Source organism: Paralichthys olivaceus, chromosome 20, assembly GCF_024713975.1.
Source record: "Paralichthys olivaceus isolate ysfri-2021 chromosome 20, ASM2471397v2, whole genome shotgun sequence".
Lineage (NCBI taxonomy): Eukaryota > Metazoa > Chordata > Actinopteri > Pleuronectiformes > Paralichthyidae > Paralichthys > Paralichthys olivaceus.
The window spans coordinates 19,541,197-19,557,026 of record NC_091112.1 but is presented as its reverse complement, the minus strand read 5'-3'; the positions used below and the strand labels follow the sequence as shown (position 1 = coordinate 19,557,026).

The following is a 15,830-nucleotide window of genomic DNA, read 5'->3' as shown; positions in this document are numbered from 1 at the left end:
ACATGGTCAGTAAAAAGCAAATGTAATTGAATAATGATTTGCTGAATTTTTACCCAGGTAGTTTTGATGGGTTGGCAGTTTCTTTGCTGATGGAGGATCATTTGATCACACTGCATCACTCTGGTTCACATCATGCCTTCCTCATAAGGACAAAACAAACAGCCTTCATCAGCACCAGTTGCACACATGCGTAACGCAGGGTCCAGTGTAGGGACCACTTTTATTCATTGTACGAGTCCACCCCCTTTTACAACATTCTACTTCATTTTGGAATATCATTTTCACCTTATTATGCAGATGGCATCAGTAATTCAGCTTGAAGGTTGAGTCTGTATTTTGGAAATAGAACTTTATAATCTACACAAACTGCACATTGAGCTTTCACCTGCAACACATGGGCCAGTTGTCGTCAGCTGTGGTCATGTGATAACATAGGCTTTAAAATGCAACATTATGGAAACCTTTAAAAAACGAACTTTGATGGTTTACAGTTTCTTTCTGATTCCATCATTCACACTAATATGTAAGTTGCAGTCTCTTGTTTTGTTAGGTTTCTATGTTGTTATTGATTATTTGTTCAGTGATCTGAAGACAATAAAGATATATTCTACTTGTTTGAATAAACTTTAAAATATGGAGAGGAGAACTGTCATCATGAGAACATCAGTGGTGATTTAGAAACACTTGTTGGGGCTTTTCAATTACTCTGCTCATTTTAATTTTCAACGTCATTTAAACATGTTTGGTTTAAATGATGTTGTCTAGTAGTAGTATTTTATCCTTTAAAAATAAAAATATGTATAAAATAAAATGAAAGTGATAGTACAGAGCATTGCATCATGCAGTAACATGTGGTAGTGTCTTCATCCAGCAGATGGCAGTATATAACCACAGTACAGCTGCAGCTGACTCCTGATCAGCACCAACAGAAATGTCCAACTCAATGAACTCACTGTTTGTTTCTTATTAAGACAAGTCTAAAACTCTACCTGTCTACTAATGACTGCTCCAGCAAATACATGTTACAGCCATGTTTTATCGTCGTGGGACACACTATGATACGATTCATGTGCTGCCATAAATTTGGAACAGGAAGTAAAAAGACTTCTTGGCTTGACGGGAGAAATTTTACTCTAAAATGCAGATTTTCTAACAAGAAAACCATTGTTGCGCTGTTTCAGCTGCTAATCGGCTTTGTCACAAACTCGATTTTCTGTGCTAATCTCAACCTCCCAGCACATGGGAACTGGGCACACAGAACAAAGGTAAGACTCTTTTAAAATCAAATTACAGAGCATAAAGCCTCTTGTAATCCTCTGTTTTCCAGCCGTCTTAGCAATGATGCTGTTTCTCCATTCAGATGCAGCTCTGTGCAAAATGCTAATCCCTGTTTATCAAAGACAAAAAGATAATGGGGCACATCAAACTGGCGCCCAGCTGCTGGAACACACGTGTGACATGTGGCTGCATGAAGACAGTCCGCCATGTTGTCACAGAGGTTGGTTTGCCCTTCACTCTGCATTTCCTCTCTGACCAATCAAGCCTTAAAATTAGCACGTAGTTAGTGAGAGCTGTCCCCAATCAGAGCCCTCTCATCCAGCCAATCAGTCCTGCTGACACAGAGCCAGAGCTCGGAGGTTAAACACATGCTTCCACACTGCTCTCCTCACTACATGTGAAAATGAGATTTTTGCTGTTGATGCTCGCTTCAGGTATGCAATGATTAAAAACAGATTGGAAGCTGGAATGTGTATGTTTATATATAGTTTGTCCAGTACCTATTCATTCATTCAGGGGAAATCGTCTGAGGATAGCCGATCTTCAAATGAAGCTGAATATTCTCATGCAGGTTTAAAAAGTTCTTGCATGAACAAAAAAGAACACATTTTTGTTTCACTACTGATCAGAACCAGTGTTGCATTCATATGCAGTCAGAGCATTATTTTATATTATATTATATATTAGCATAATTATTATAATAATAATTATTATGTACCATAAAATATAATTTATCATTTACCTTGCACACACACTAACACACTACCCTACTGTGTCAATCTTCACACCTAGATCCTTTTTAATGCACCCCATGTAATTACCCTTTGTTATGCACACTGTCTATTTTCCTCATCTATTTTAATTATTTATTTATTTATTGTTCTGACTTTTGTATTTTGTTCGCCAACATGTCTTCTTTGTCGCCCCATGTCTATTATGTCATTACACTAATAGAGTATAAGATCACAGCCAGACAAATTTAGCCCAGGAGAAAATTCTTTACCGACTATTTAACAAATGTTGAAGTTCACTGTGACAAACCCTGTACTCAGGGTGAATAAACAGTAAACTGCAATTTGTACTGACACATATTAGCTCAGTGTAGAAAAAAAGCCAGAGGGAACACAAGTTCAATTTCATTGTTGTTGTGGTTGTTTTTGTTTTCGCTGGAACGGCTGCAGGTGCTGGTACAGGCACTATGGTGGTGCTACTGGGGGTGTGGGTTCTCATGAGGGAGCTGGAGGCATATTAATCCCTTTTAGTTGAACTGTTCACACTTCATACTCTCACTCGGGCCATAATCTTCTCTTTAAGAGATCACTAGATGGAAAGGTTGAGAACTGCTGCTTTACAGAGACCAAGTGGGGTCTGTGGAGTGTGGTGTGTGTAATGACGGTGCATGGAACTGACTGTATATGTATAATGTGTTCATACAGCTGATCGACTAGTTTATTCTTCACCACCAGTACTCACCCTGTACCTCACATGTGCAGCTCCCATGCAGGTAAGTCTGCCTGCAGGGCACTAGCTTTTAACCCCAAGCACATAGAACCAGGAACGGTTTAAGCATGACTGCATATGGAAGCTAAAACAGACAGATACGCACATACAGTAAAAGTTTGATCCCTCTCCTGTTTAAATGAGTCTATTCCCCGTGTGGCCGTAGGTCTTTGAACTGAGTCTAATGTGTCAAACCTGTCAAATATTCAGTACAATGGTGAAGGAGGCTTTTGTGAAGGTGGAGGAGCCAGCGGCCAGCTCGTCATCTCTGGAGACGGGACACATCGGAGTGGACTGACTGTCAGATTCAGCTCTTTTGTGTTTCTGTCTCACAGGTCCATTGTGGAGGCTGGACAGGCTGGTCCCACCTCTAGAATCCATCCGTCCTCCCTGCCTTGTATGCATGTCAGCCTTCCCCGTCTCCCTGGGAGGGATTTCATTGTGTGCCCCCCCCCCCCCCCCCCCCCCACTTCCCCTTTCAAATCGGGCGCCTTGAATGCTACAATGATCAAGGAAAAATAATCAACTGCTCTTTTGTTTTAGCAGCAGCTTGAACAGGAGAAAATAAACTTATGGTAATGAAGCCTTATCGTGTGCGGTTCAGACGGTGGGTGTGATGTGATTTGCCTTCCAGTGGAGAGGAGCTGTCCAGCCAGGGCTCCCCGCTGTGAGCTCAGGCCTGCAGCCAGCTGACAGAGCTCCAGCACATTCTAATGCTGCTTCTTCCGCCGTTTTCAAACACCCATCTACTCACAGCACCTGCAGGGAGATAATACACGGATGCGTAGAGCAGACCATCACCCATTTCTTTCTAAGGGTCAGAATATTGATGGGATGCAGTTTCAGCCATCATATAGATGTGATGGACCATGATGCTTTATGTTGAGTCTTTTCTGGGGCATCAACAAATCTTTTCTCATTAAAGCTGCAGCGTGTAACTTGTATAACAAAAAACAACTTGGTTTCAAAACATTGAAAGGTTCTGTGAAAGGCTTCTAACCAATCAGAGTCTTCAGGCTGCTGTTACGTGCTGACGACGTCTCTATAGGTGACAGTGAGCTCCTGGTCAGTGTCATCCCCCGTCTGATGCTAAATTCTACCTATATATCCCTATTTTTTGTTGTTGTTATTTTTTAATATATATTCTAAAAACAATGAGCAAGTGGAAATAAAGAAACAGTCTTTAACCCATGTCGGCCGCCATCTATCTAGGAGGGAGGGGGAGAGAGAGGAGAGCGACGTTGGTTACACAGTTGTTCCTGGTCTCTCTCTCCTCTCTCTCCCCCTCTATTCCTCCACTGACCTGTCCACGCTCTCCATTTTTCTCCGCTCACCCAAACTGGTCAAGGCAGATGGCCATAAAGAGGATTCTTTTTCTATCCACCCTTACCAACGTTTGCTCATGTTGGGTTTCTATAGAACACTGTGAGGTCTTGACCTTATGATGTAAAGTGGTTGAGATGAGTTGAGTGAGGTTGAGTGTTTTCATTTCTTGTTTCTCTTAATGTTTGTGCTTTGTATGAGCTCTTTCATTCCTCTGAGCTCCTTTGTTGTGCAGAAACTATTCAAATAATCAGAAGCCACACAAAGAGAACACTGTTATTAATAATACATGCTGTTAATACAAATGCAGAATGATGTCTATTGGAGAGTGAATCCAATCCTTGTCTAGTTCATTGCACTGACTCTGTGTGCTGTGCAAGTTATTGTGTTTTCTGTGTGTGCACTGTGTTTTTGTGTGTTGTTGTGGGCTGTCTGTTTTTGTGTGTGCTGTGTGTTGCTGTGCGCTGTCTGTTTTTGTGTTTGCTCTGTGTGTTGTTGTGCACTGTCTGTTTTTGTGTTTGCTCTGTGTGTTGTTGTGCGCTGTCTGTTTTTGTGTTTGCTCTGTGTGTTGTTGTGCGCTGTCTCTTTTTGTGTTTGCTCTGTGTGTTGTTGTGCACTGTCTGTTTTTGTGTTTGCTCTGTGTGTTGTTGTGCACTGTCTGTTTTTGTGTTTGCTCTGTGTTGTTGTGTGCTGTCTGTTTTTGTGTTTGCTCTGTGTTTTGTTGTGTGTTGTCTGTTTTTGTGTTTGCTCTGTGTGTTGTTGTGCACTGTCTGTTTTTGTGTTTACTCTGTGTGTTGTTGTGTGTTGTCTGTTTTTGTGTTTGCTCTGTGTTTTGTTGTGTGTTGTCTGTTTTTGTGTTTGCTCTGTGTGTTGTTGTGCGCTGTCTGTTTTTGTGTTTGCTCTGTGTGTTGTTGTGCGCTGTCTGTTTTTGTGTTTGCTCTGTGTGCTGTTGTGCACTGTCTGTTTTTGTGTTTGCTCTGTGTGTTGTTGTGCGCTGTCTATTTTTGTGTTTGCTCTGTGTGTTGTTGTGCGCCGTCTGTTTTTGTGTTTGCTGTGTGTATTTTGTGTGCTGTGCATTTCGGTGTGTGTGCAGTGTGTGTTCTGGTGTGCTGTGTGTAACGGCCAGTGTGGGTTGCAGCCCGGAGTCCCTCTGTGAAGAGGTGTGTTTGAGTGAGAGTGGGGTGATGACCCTGAGAAAGGCTCATTTAAATGAAGCTGCTACACAATGTGAGATTACACTCATGGGTGTGTGTAGGACACGCTCCGCTCATACAGTGCCAAACCAGCCGAGAAGATAAAGATGAGAAAACGCAGGAAAATTACAGCGCACCTCTGTCCTATCACCCCTCCACAGAGCTGGAGGGGAGAGATAGAACTGTAGTAAAAACGGCGGGCAGAGACGAAGGACCTTTCTCAATATTATACATCGACATCAAGCTGAGCATCAGCATCTGTCCTCGGCACTGTGCTCTGCTATAATGGCTGTTTTTCCTCAATGTCAGCCACAGAAATGAAACCCAGCTTCAGCTTAGGTGCTCTCAATATTATGATATAGGGGAAGTAGATAAATTGTTTTCCTTACTAAACCTGTACAGATCATTTTATTTTTGAAACACAAATACAAATGAGCCAGCCATGTTGTCACAGAATGGATTGATGATTCTCTGGTGATTCTCAAACTTTTACAAGTTACACCACGGGGCCCCATTTGACAAGATTTTTTCTTTTCGATATTTTATTACAGGAAGTACCGAAATAGTAACACATTCGGTCGGCAGATTATTTATGGATTCAATTATAGTGAAATTAAAGGTACAGTGTGTAGAATGTTGTGATATTTAGTGTTGAAGTTTCATGTTGCAGCTGAACACCCCTCACCTCACCCTCTCCTTCCAAACATGAAAAAGAACCTGTGGTAGCTTCAGTTGTCATAAAAACTCAAAAGGTGTTTAGTTTGTCCAGTCTGGACTAATGTAAAAAACATGGCCGCCTCCATAGAGCGGGTCCCCTCAATGTAAATATAAAGTATTTAAATATAAAGGACTTTTCTGGGGTAAAGAAAACTACAACTCATACAATTTAGATAAAATTAACTACATCATGAGGATTATTCTACATTACATTTATGCCAATAGATCCCTTTCACCTTAATCTTACACGCTGGACCTTTAAATAATTCCCCCTGAAATCTCCAGGACCCTTGGCTGACCTCACTCAGAGAACCCGTGCAGTAGTGCGCTCTGGTTTACCACTGTGTTAAAGATGCATCCGAGACTCAAACAACAGGGGGTTATCATGATTCTGCCCCTGTCTGGAAGCTTTGAGGAGACTTTGGAACTTTGGATTTATCATTATGAATCTTTTGTTTAACTCAGTGACATATGGACTCTGGCCTTGTTATTATTTGTACTCACTGTCGTTCTTTTTTCATGTTGTTTTAAGCGTTACTGTAAGATCGACTATCTCATAAACACGCTGTACGATCAACATTACTGACCATCTCATGACTTCAGTGGGGTGTGTGCATGAGCTGGATGTGGAGGAGGTTTTAATGTTTGCTATGTTGTGCAGCCACATCACACAGAGGGCAGTGTCTGTTGTATAACACACTAAAAATGCATGAAAAAGGAAAAACCAAAAGAAATAAGTAAAAGGAAACCTGTAAAAAATAGAATTTAGGCTTATATCCTATATTAAACTGTATTTACTATTCAGGTAGAATGTAGTTTTATTGATTGTTGATTTCTCTGGCTAATTGTTAATCAATCAATGAATCATCACAATTTGATACACACAAACAGAACTCTGTACAGAGACACATGTCATTGACTTGATCGTAATGTGTAATGGACATTACTCATTCCACTTTTATTTTACACTTCCATCACTACAAAGTTTCCTTACATTGATTTTTAGCCTCCAATTAATACAAATAGTTAAAAAAAATCAATCAAATTTCATTTGTATAGCCCATATTCCCAAATCACAATTTGTCTCAAGGGGCTTTAACAAGGTGTGACACCCTCTGTCCTCAACCCTCAACAAGAGGAAGGAAAAACTACCAAAATAAACCCTATTGACAGGGAAGTGCTACAGATATAGCAGAGCAGATCAACATAACAATATTTACTGATGAGAAAAGTGTCTAACATAAAAGAATAGGTGAATCAATGTCTAAAGTCTCTATAAGAAGAAGTCTGACAGAGATGAAGGGAGCAGTAATGACAACTGTAATGAGTTATTGGCAGAAAATAGTAATATATGTGTATATTTGTAAATCCAAGCAAAGTAGTTGTAATCATAATCCACGATCGGTCCATGATCCACCATCATGATTCAGTACTTGTTCCATCACAGCCTCTGAGCTCATGTGACCTTTGCTCACAGTGGTGCAACATGTTATCAACTGTGAGCAGCAAAGTATTTCTTACAGCAAAACCATATTTGTATAACCAGTTTTCTGGAATGTTGTATTTAATATGCATATGAGGCATTTGCTAATTAAAAATCCACAGACACAAAGAGACAAAGTGAAGTCAAACAAACACCTGAATGTGTCTCTGGGATGTTTTTTATTCCTCAGGTCTGATAGAAGACGTTATGATAAGTTTTTGTCTGTCGAGTTTTCTCATCATCAGACTTCGTGGCTAAGCTGTGCTGCAGCTCCAGGCAGTGGGACAGTGTAAGACCTCTATCATCTTTGCTAATCAGTTAATACAATAATAGCTTATGGCTGCACCTGGATCAGCAGTCAAGCAGCAGTTTGCCGGGAACTGTCAGAGTCGCTCTAATTCAGTGATGAATCGGAGCAATTGTGTATTTAATGGCGGCCGAAATGAGCTGTGTGGTTGGAGAGGCGCGCAGGGAGGAGCAAACGGCTCATAAACAAGCCTTCAGTGACAGATCAGCCAATTCGCGGAATTGTTCGAATGCCATTAGCTCCACTTGTAAAACCACCGGTGACCTTTAAATAAGTGCAGAGTAGGAGATACAGGCTCTGCCTCTGGAAGATTTTTATAGATTCCCTGACTTTTTTTCCTGTTTTATCTGCAGTGCTGGAAAAGTTCTGCACTTCATGGGGCATTTTCTAGTGTGTGTCGTTGCGCCCCACTCTCTGGGCAGAGAGAGGAGGTTGTTGGAAACTATCTTAAATTTCAGGAGGACGTCAAAACTTTTAAGAAGTCACATACTAAAAATCCCTACAATTTGAAGATGAAATGAACTTAAGACTTATGGCAGCATGTTTAATATACGGTCGAAGCAGACAGAGGTTATGATGTGAAATGGGGCATATGTATTCAAATGGACAAACCCTGTAAGGCACAGTTGTGTCTCTGTGACCTCTGCATCCCAGTGTTGTTCAAATCGTCCAACAAATATTACTATTAGTCCAGGTGAAGTTTTGCTATTTGTTATTTCCATTTTACTATAGTATACATATTGCTTCTTTTAGAAACTTTCCTCATTTGCTTTCCTCAAAGTAGCAGTGCACTAGTGAGATATTCCGTCATCCTGTCTGTCTGTCTTTCATCCCTTCATCCTGTCTGTCTGTAGGTGGAACACATGTCTTGCCAACTCTTCATCTTATCCACCTCACATTTGACATGTCTCCTGTGAATTGGCAGAGGAAGTGCAGTGCTGGGTTTGGTGCGATTTGGACAGGTGATGTGTTCAGTATTAATAAAAGTGTAATAAACAGGTGAGTAGGTGGTGGGGGCGGGGCAGTGTTGAACACGTCTTCTTCTATGTCCTCTGATAACTGCAGTGGTCGACAATTGGATAAAATCACAAGTAAAAATCGCCACCAGATGATTTTTTGATGATTCTATTATTTCCATTTCACCATATTGGACTGAGACGAAGGTACACAGCTGCTGATCTCTTTCATGGCAACAACATTTGTAGAAACACTTCCTGTTTTGCAATTTGTGGAGCATTATGTTATGTAGTGAAAAGTAATTCCTTAAAGGTTCAGTGTGTAAGTTTTGGGTGAAAGGGATCGATTGACAGAAACCGGATATAAAATAATTCCAGAGATGTTTTCACTAGTGGGATTTATTATACTGGCAGTGACTCTCCATATGTATAAACCAGTATACTGTCTTGAAAACATCCTAATAATTTAAATATCAGCTATTTCAGTTTTCTCCACTGAGGAAACATCAGATGAGCTTATACTATAAATGTTACAGTGTCATATCCTCACTCTGTTAGAGAAAACTTTTATATTTCATCAAAAAATGGTGTGTGTATCTTTGAATTATTAAAAAAAACTCAATTTAAAATAACTTTAGAGGCAAAAAGAATTAGTAACCATTTTTTCAGTAAAATATTTGCAATAGAATTACACACGCAGAGGCGGTTATCCTCATACCAGAAGGTCAGTTGTTTATTCCCATTCTGCATGCCGTGAGTGGTTGTCAAGACTAGAAAATTGTTATAAATACAGACCACTTACATCTAATGGGCAGAATGACAGTAATGTTTACTGAGACCACTCCTCCTGTCCCAATACCTGTTGGGACGGAGGGGTAGGGCTAAGGGGTGGGGCTTTATAGCCCTTCAGACCCTGACTTCTAACCTAGGGGTGCCCAGGATGAACCCTTTCCACTAGGAACACTTCACACTCCTCTAGTGCCACCCTTTGGTAAAAACATTACACTGAACATAACAACTCTGCTGAGAACATTTCTGCTCCTGAAGTATAAGATCTTTTGATTTCAATGACCACGTGTCATTCCTCCTCGTAAATTGTCTCAGATCAGTGAACTTGTGTGAACTGCAGGAGAAGAAAAAAACAGCCCTAAGTCAAAAACAGACTCACGAACAAAAGTGTTTAGGGGTTTCAGGCTGATGTGGACCCCCCGTCTGCTCAGGAGCCAATCAGGAGGGCTATTTTTAGAGGTTGGGAGCGCAGCACTGTTTGGGCAGCAGATGGTATTTTAGAGGGAGTGGGGTGCAATTTACAGTAAACAGATTTTTTATCCGTGGCAGGTCATGGAGAGAGCTACAACGGTATGCCAATTTAATAAGCGTGCTCAAACAAACGGAGACAGGACGAGACTAAAATCAGTGAAAGCAACCTCAGCATGACTCTCACTCAAGCCCTGAAGCTACTGACGTGTTTGCTCAAGCAAATTTTGTATCTTTGGATGCTCAAGGTGGATTGAAAAACTACAACCTGTCATATTTTAAAGAGCAAACAGAGACAGAGCAATTTTCATACAATCTGGATGAGTGGGTGTTATGTTCCGGAAAAACAGGAAAAGGGTTTCTTGCTTGGAATAAAAGAAATCCATGTGTCTGTGCTTGGGTGAACACATATTAACGTTTTTTTCCTACATTGATGGTGTTCAACCTTGTTGTACCTTGGTTGGCATAGTAACAGAAATCAGGTTACATTTTGTGGCATCTTCAACTCATGTTTGTGAAGTAAAACCATTAAAAATAAAGGTATAGAAAGATGTAGATGATTAATCCTGGAGGCTACAGTGAAGTACAATGTAAATAATTTGTATTTATAAAGCACTTTTCTAGTCTTGATGACCACTCAGAGCTCTTTACAGTACAGTTTGACATTCACACACACATTCACACAGTGCATCTTTTAGCAGCCCTTTTTGTTCTATGAGGGGCAATTTGGGGTTCAGCATCTTGCCCAAGGACACTTCGGCATGCAGATGTGGAAGATTGAGGATTGAACTGCCGACTTTCTGGTTGGAGGAGGACCACTCTACCCCTCAGCCACAGCCACCGCAAAAAGTACCAGGATGCTAAGAATTCACTGTATAATAGTCAAAGTATAAACAATCCTTTGAAAAGGGTGTAATGTGAAGAGTGAAGTGAGAACATCCTACTTGGTTTATCTGCAATGAAGATTTTTTTGTCATAAAATAAAACTGAATTTGTTTATGACTGTTCATGTGTATGGTTCATTTATACAGTAAGCACGAATGATTTACGGAACTGCTGTTATCTTTGCATACATTACATGTCTGCTGTTTCACCATAAAAAATCGCCCCTCTGGTGATTATGTGGCGTAGCGTTCGGTCCGCTGTTTGGCTATCCTGTCATGTTCAGGTCTGTTTGTTGTGTACTGTGAGGCGATGCTTCCAACCAGGGCGTCGGCAGGGTTGCAGTCAGTGAGCAGGGAGCAGATGGACAGCAGGACCTTGGACATGGTGCGGGCAGGACTCCAGTTGTACTTCAGGATGTCCAGACAGATCACCCGACTGTTGATGTTACAGTGGCAGATCCTGGGTGGTTTGAAGGGGGTAGTCTGGTGTGAAGGCCATGTCCAGGAAAAACACTCCTCCCTCATACGCGGAGCCTGGAGGGCCCCACTCATAGATGTTGTCTCCTTTAGGGCCGGCGCTGCAGTTTGGTGGTGGATCCATTTTGATGTGGATGGATCCAGTGTGATGTGGGTGGATCCAGTGTGATGTCGGTGGATCCAGTGTGATGTCGGCCAGCTCCTTCTGAATTCTTTAGCACTAGTGGAGAGGAGGTTGGAGATCTTGCTTATGCTGGCTTTGCTTTCTCGTTTCTTTAGGGGGGGGGTCACCTCCTCCTCCTCCTGCTGCGGCTAATGGTGACACTGATGAGTTATAGATGAGGAGGAGGAAGAGCCGGTGCTGGCACAGGAATCGTTATCCGACATACCGAGCCTTTCGTTGTGTGTGCGCGTGCACGTGTGTGTCTCCACCACCTGGACGCACCACTGTGAACAAAATCCACATTTTGAAAATTCAAAGCCATGTTGTCTCCATACAAACACAAACTACAGGATGTGAGTTGGTTTATAAGTGACTACATCAGCAACTTGTGTGCAACTATTGCAGAATTTTTGGAGTTGTTGTTCCGACCCAAGGTGATGTACAAGTGATCTTTTCCATTCTGGAACTTGTTTTGCAGATTATTCTCGAATCATTCAAGACAAGTCTCAAACGAATTGATCACTCAATTGTCTTAGGTCATGTAAAACAAGTTTAACCTCAGAGACAAATTATTCAAACTCTGTCTTTAAAGACTGACTTTAGATTGATTGATTCATTGGATTATATGAGGATCAAAATGTTACATCACGGAGACTGATTCTGTTACCTGGATTTTAATTACAAGTAAATATGTAATCTCTTCTTTAAAATCATTTGTTAAATCACTTTGTTATTTATGTATTCAGTTATTCTTTTGAGTCTTCACATGGATCGGTTTGTGGAGCAGTCTCTGGTGTAGCACAGTCAATTGTGTTTAAATGTCCCTGTCCAACAGTTGCTAATAGCCAATCACAGCAGCTTTTATTACAGGCCTCAACTCTACTAAAGCTGTTGTTCCACCTCCGCCATATCAGCAGCAGACCATGCTTGCACATGGGCAGATATCTCCATGATATTAACCCTTCCCTTTCTTGTTTTGGCAGCATACGGGAGGGGAGAAGGGACATGACTGATGAGTTTGTCCGTGAAGGGACTGAGTGGCAGGAGCTGGTCTGCAGTGCTCAGCAGCAGCAGTGTCCTCTGAGGTGGTTGTCTTATGACACTGGGGGAACTGTGTAGCTGACCCCCAACCAAGAGCTTCTGTCCCACCACACACACACACACACAAACTCAACTATGCATTCATCAGTCAGACACACCACAAGAGCAAGTGTGTGTGTGTGTGTGTGTGTGTGTGATACCGTTTACTGCTGATATGTGCTCTCCTGACAGTGAATTTACAGGTATGATTAAACACTTTCATTGAGAGTAAGAATGAGGCAGAACAGATCAGACTAACCACAGTGTTTTTCCCCATGAAAGAGAATCAGTTATAGAAGAAACCTCCACTTGCAGCAACAGATAACACGAGTGGGCATATAATTCTCCATCATCTTATCCGGCGCTCTATAGGGCTGAGGTATTTTGGAGGTATATGGGCTGATCATTTTCAGAAGGGAGACCATTTTCGGTTAAGGCTCAGTGGTGGGCGATGTCTGTATGAATTACACCTTCCATAAAGCTGTAATAGGAAGGACAATCGGCAGCTTGTATCTGTGCAGCCTTGTAGGGTATTTACCTTTTTATGTGGGTGTAAATTTGACATGTGCCAAGGACAAGGCTCTTACCAGATGTCTTTCCTTTTTGTATTGGCTGTGAGGGCCACATTTAGTGCAAAAACACACCAGAAAATCAAAGACCTGGGCCAGTCAGGGTCGTTTATAACTATATAACTATAGTATAACTACAGTCTAAATGCTCTTTCAGAGGCAAAAAACTAAATAAAAGGGTCAAATCCAAGTATTTTAACATCACATTTAAAGTGGAATTTATAACACAAATTGTCAAATCCAATATTTGATCACATCAAATAGGTCCACACAAGTGTAGAGCAGTCAGTTACTAACATGAAAAAGTGGAAGGTTATTTTTACACATACATTGGATATATAACTCAACTAATGAGCCTCCCTTTCAGCCGTTCAAATGAACTGTCGGCTTTATCGTATGTGAAAAACCACACCTACATAAATGTAAAAAAATGATAAAGCTGCGTAAGAGCTCTGATTGCTGCTTGTTGGATCTGTCGAAACAGCCGCAGATGCAGAAGTGACTGAATTATGGGTTGTTGGTCTAATCATGAAAATAACAGAGGTGAGTGAAAATGTCAGGGTCTTATCCGACATGTGGTGGACACTTACTGCACAGGTGGAATTAAACCTTGTTACCTTGAGCCTATTTCGATGTTCTTCCATGAATCATGAACCTGTGAGATGCAGTGTTCCATAAAAGGCCCTCAAGAAATATTAGTTACGTGTCTGCCTTCTCCTCATGGACAATTTTACTTATCTAAGTTTTACCAACCAACATGTCGAGAATTACTTTTACTTTCAAAACATGTCATGGATCATTTTGGTATGTGCTGTTTTCCCAATTTACGGGTAGTCCTTTTCTCAATTCCTGTTCATCTTATATTGAACCACAGATGACACAGTTTCCTGGGTCAGTGCTGCATTTTCAATGCACTTTAGTGTACACGCCAAACTTAATCATGGAGCTCCTCATGCCCAGTTGTATTTACTGTATACATGCTTTTATGAAGAATCAGGAATATTCTTTATCATTAACTGAACAATAACCAGTTATACTCCCAGAGGTTTCTACATTTTTTACAATGAGTAGTCTTTCAGGGCAGAGGATGTTGCACTTGATGTCAAGCCCTGTGATAAGCACATATGGGCTATACAAATGCAATTTCAAGCAGTGGTACAGACATGTACCGACACAAGGGATCATGTCCCGCACTTGTGACTAATATTGTTGAAGGAGAGTGGGATCTAAACACATGAGGGTTATATGAGATGTGCACAGTGCAAGACAAGTTGCAGAGCACTATTCTGAGACAAGTGAAGCACTCTACGCAGAACATCAGTCAGAAACCGTCTCTGCAAAGTCGCTCCATATTGGAGCAAAATGAAAAGAACCTCAGATAGCATACATACTGTATATGGGCAACTTCAGGCAATGATGCAGCACTCCTGGACGACTCGTGGCCCAAACAAAATGGATTTGAGCCTCAAGCTGCCCGCTTGTAAAAAAGCTAATGTGGCTCAAATATCCAAACACAAATGTGCAACTCTTTTGGCAAAGGCGCAATGCACGCGGCAACTTGTAATCTGGATGTGAACGTAAAGTGGCCCATGTGGTAAATGGTTAATATGGCTCTATAGCACAATTCCAGATGCCTTTAGCACGTTGTTGACATGCGGTATTGCTATAGCTCACCCGTGGCCCCGAGCTGGCAAACAGGAGCAGACAGCCATCTTTCCACACAGTATGTGGACCAGATGTGGGATGTGAGGCAAATCTGAGCTACAACAATTTTGCTATGTGGGATGAGAGTTCCTGATGGATGCTGAACCCAGTGGGTTGGAAAGGGACCCAAACGATATGCGGCTCAAATTAGAATTGAAGTAAAGCAAGGCTGATTGGGTTCTGCTTGGCTAAACAGTGGTTACAGATCAATTCTGCCTCTGAGTATCATAAGACACACTCCCACCCTCGATTGTCGATTTTTAAAATAACATTAACTACGTTGACTAAATAAAGGGGCATAATTCACTGTATCTTTGTGAGTTGGTATTGATCACTAATCAATACCAATGCCTTACTGATTACTTGAACACTTGAAGTGTAATTGTGACATTTAGCGTGTTCTGTTTAAACAGTGATTGTTCTGCTCTGTGCTGATTTGCAGTGTGTGCAGCTTACGTCACACTAAGCTCCTTGTGTTACAGAAGAACACACTTGATCTGATCATTAGCGTGTGAGTATGCTGTGAGACGTCCCAGTATACATAAGAAAATACACACTGAACATGACTGTTCAACAGAACCACACTCTACAGAACACACTGACCTGCGCACACACCAGTACACACAGAGGTCTGAGGCCTGTGATGCATGTTACCTACGTGTCTTCGCTGTGTGAACCCAAATGCATCCTGGGTCACATATGAGAACCACCCACTCAGCTGACGTCCTCTGACCCGCTGAAGTTTTAAATGAATCTAAAGAATTGTTTCACTCTTCTCAGAGTTCCTATGAGATCTCAACAGTGACAGTGGAAAAGGTCATTCAAACACTTCCTCCACATGGAGGCGATGTTATCTGAGGAATTATCCTCAGCAATTAAAACAGAGAAACACAGAACGTACTGCAGTCTTGTGGTGAATGTCACCATGAAAGCAAATCT

At 41.4% G+C, this 15,830-nt stretch overlaps 1 pseudogene; it reads right to left on the bottom strand.

Annotated features, from left to right (window-relative positions):
• Nucleotides 1-11,125: 11,125 nt before the first annotated feature.
• On the bottom strand, nt 11,126-11,762 carry LOC109648096 (ubiquitin-conjugating enzyme E2 E1 pseudogene; annotated as a pseudogene).
• Nucleotides 11,763-15,830: the final 4,068 nt, after the last annotated feature.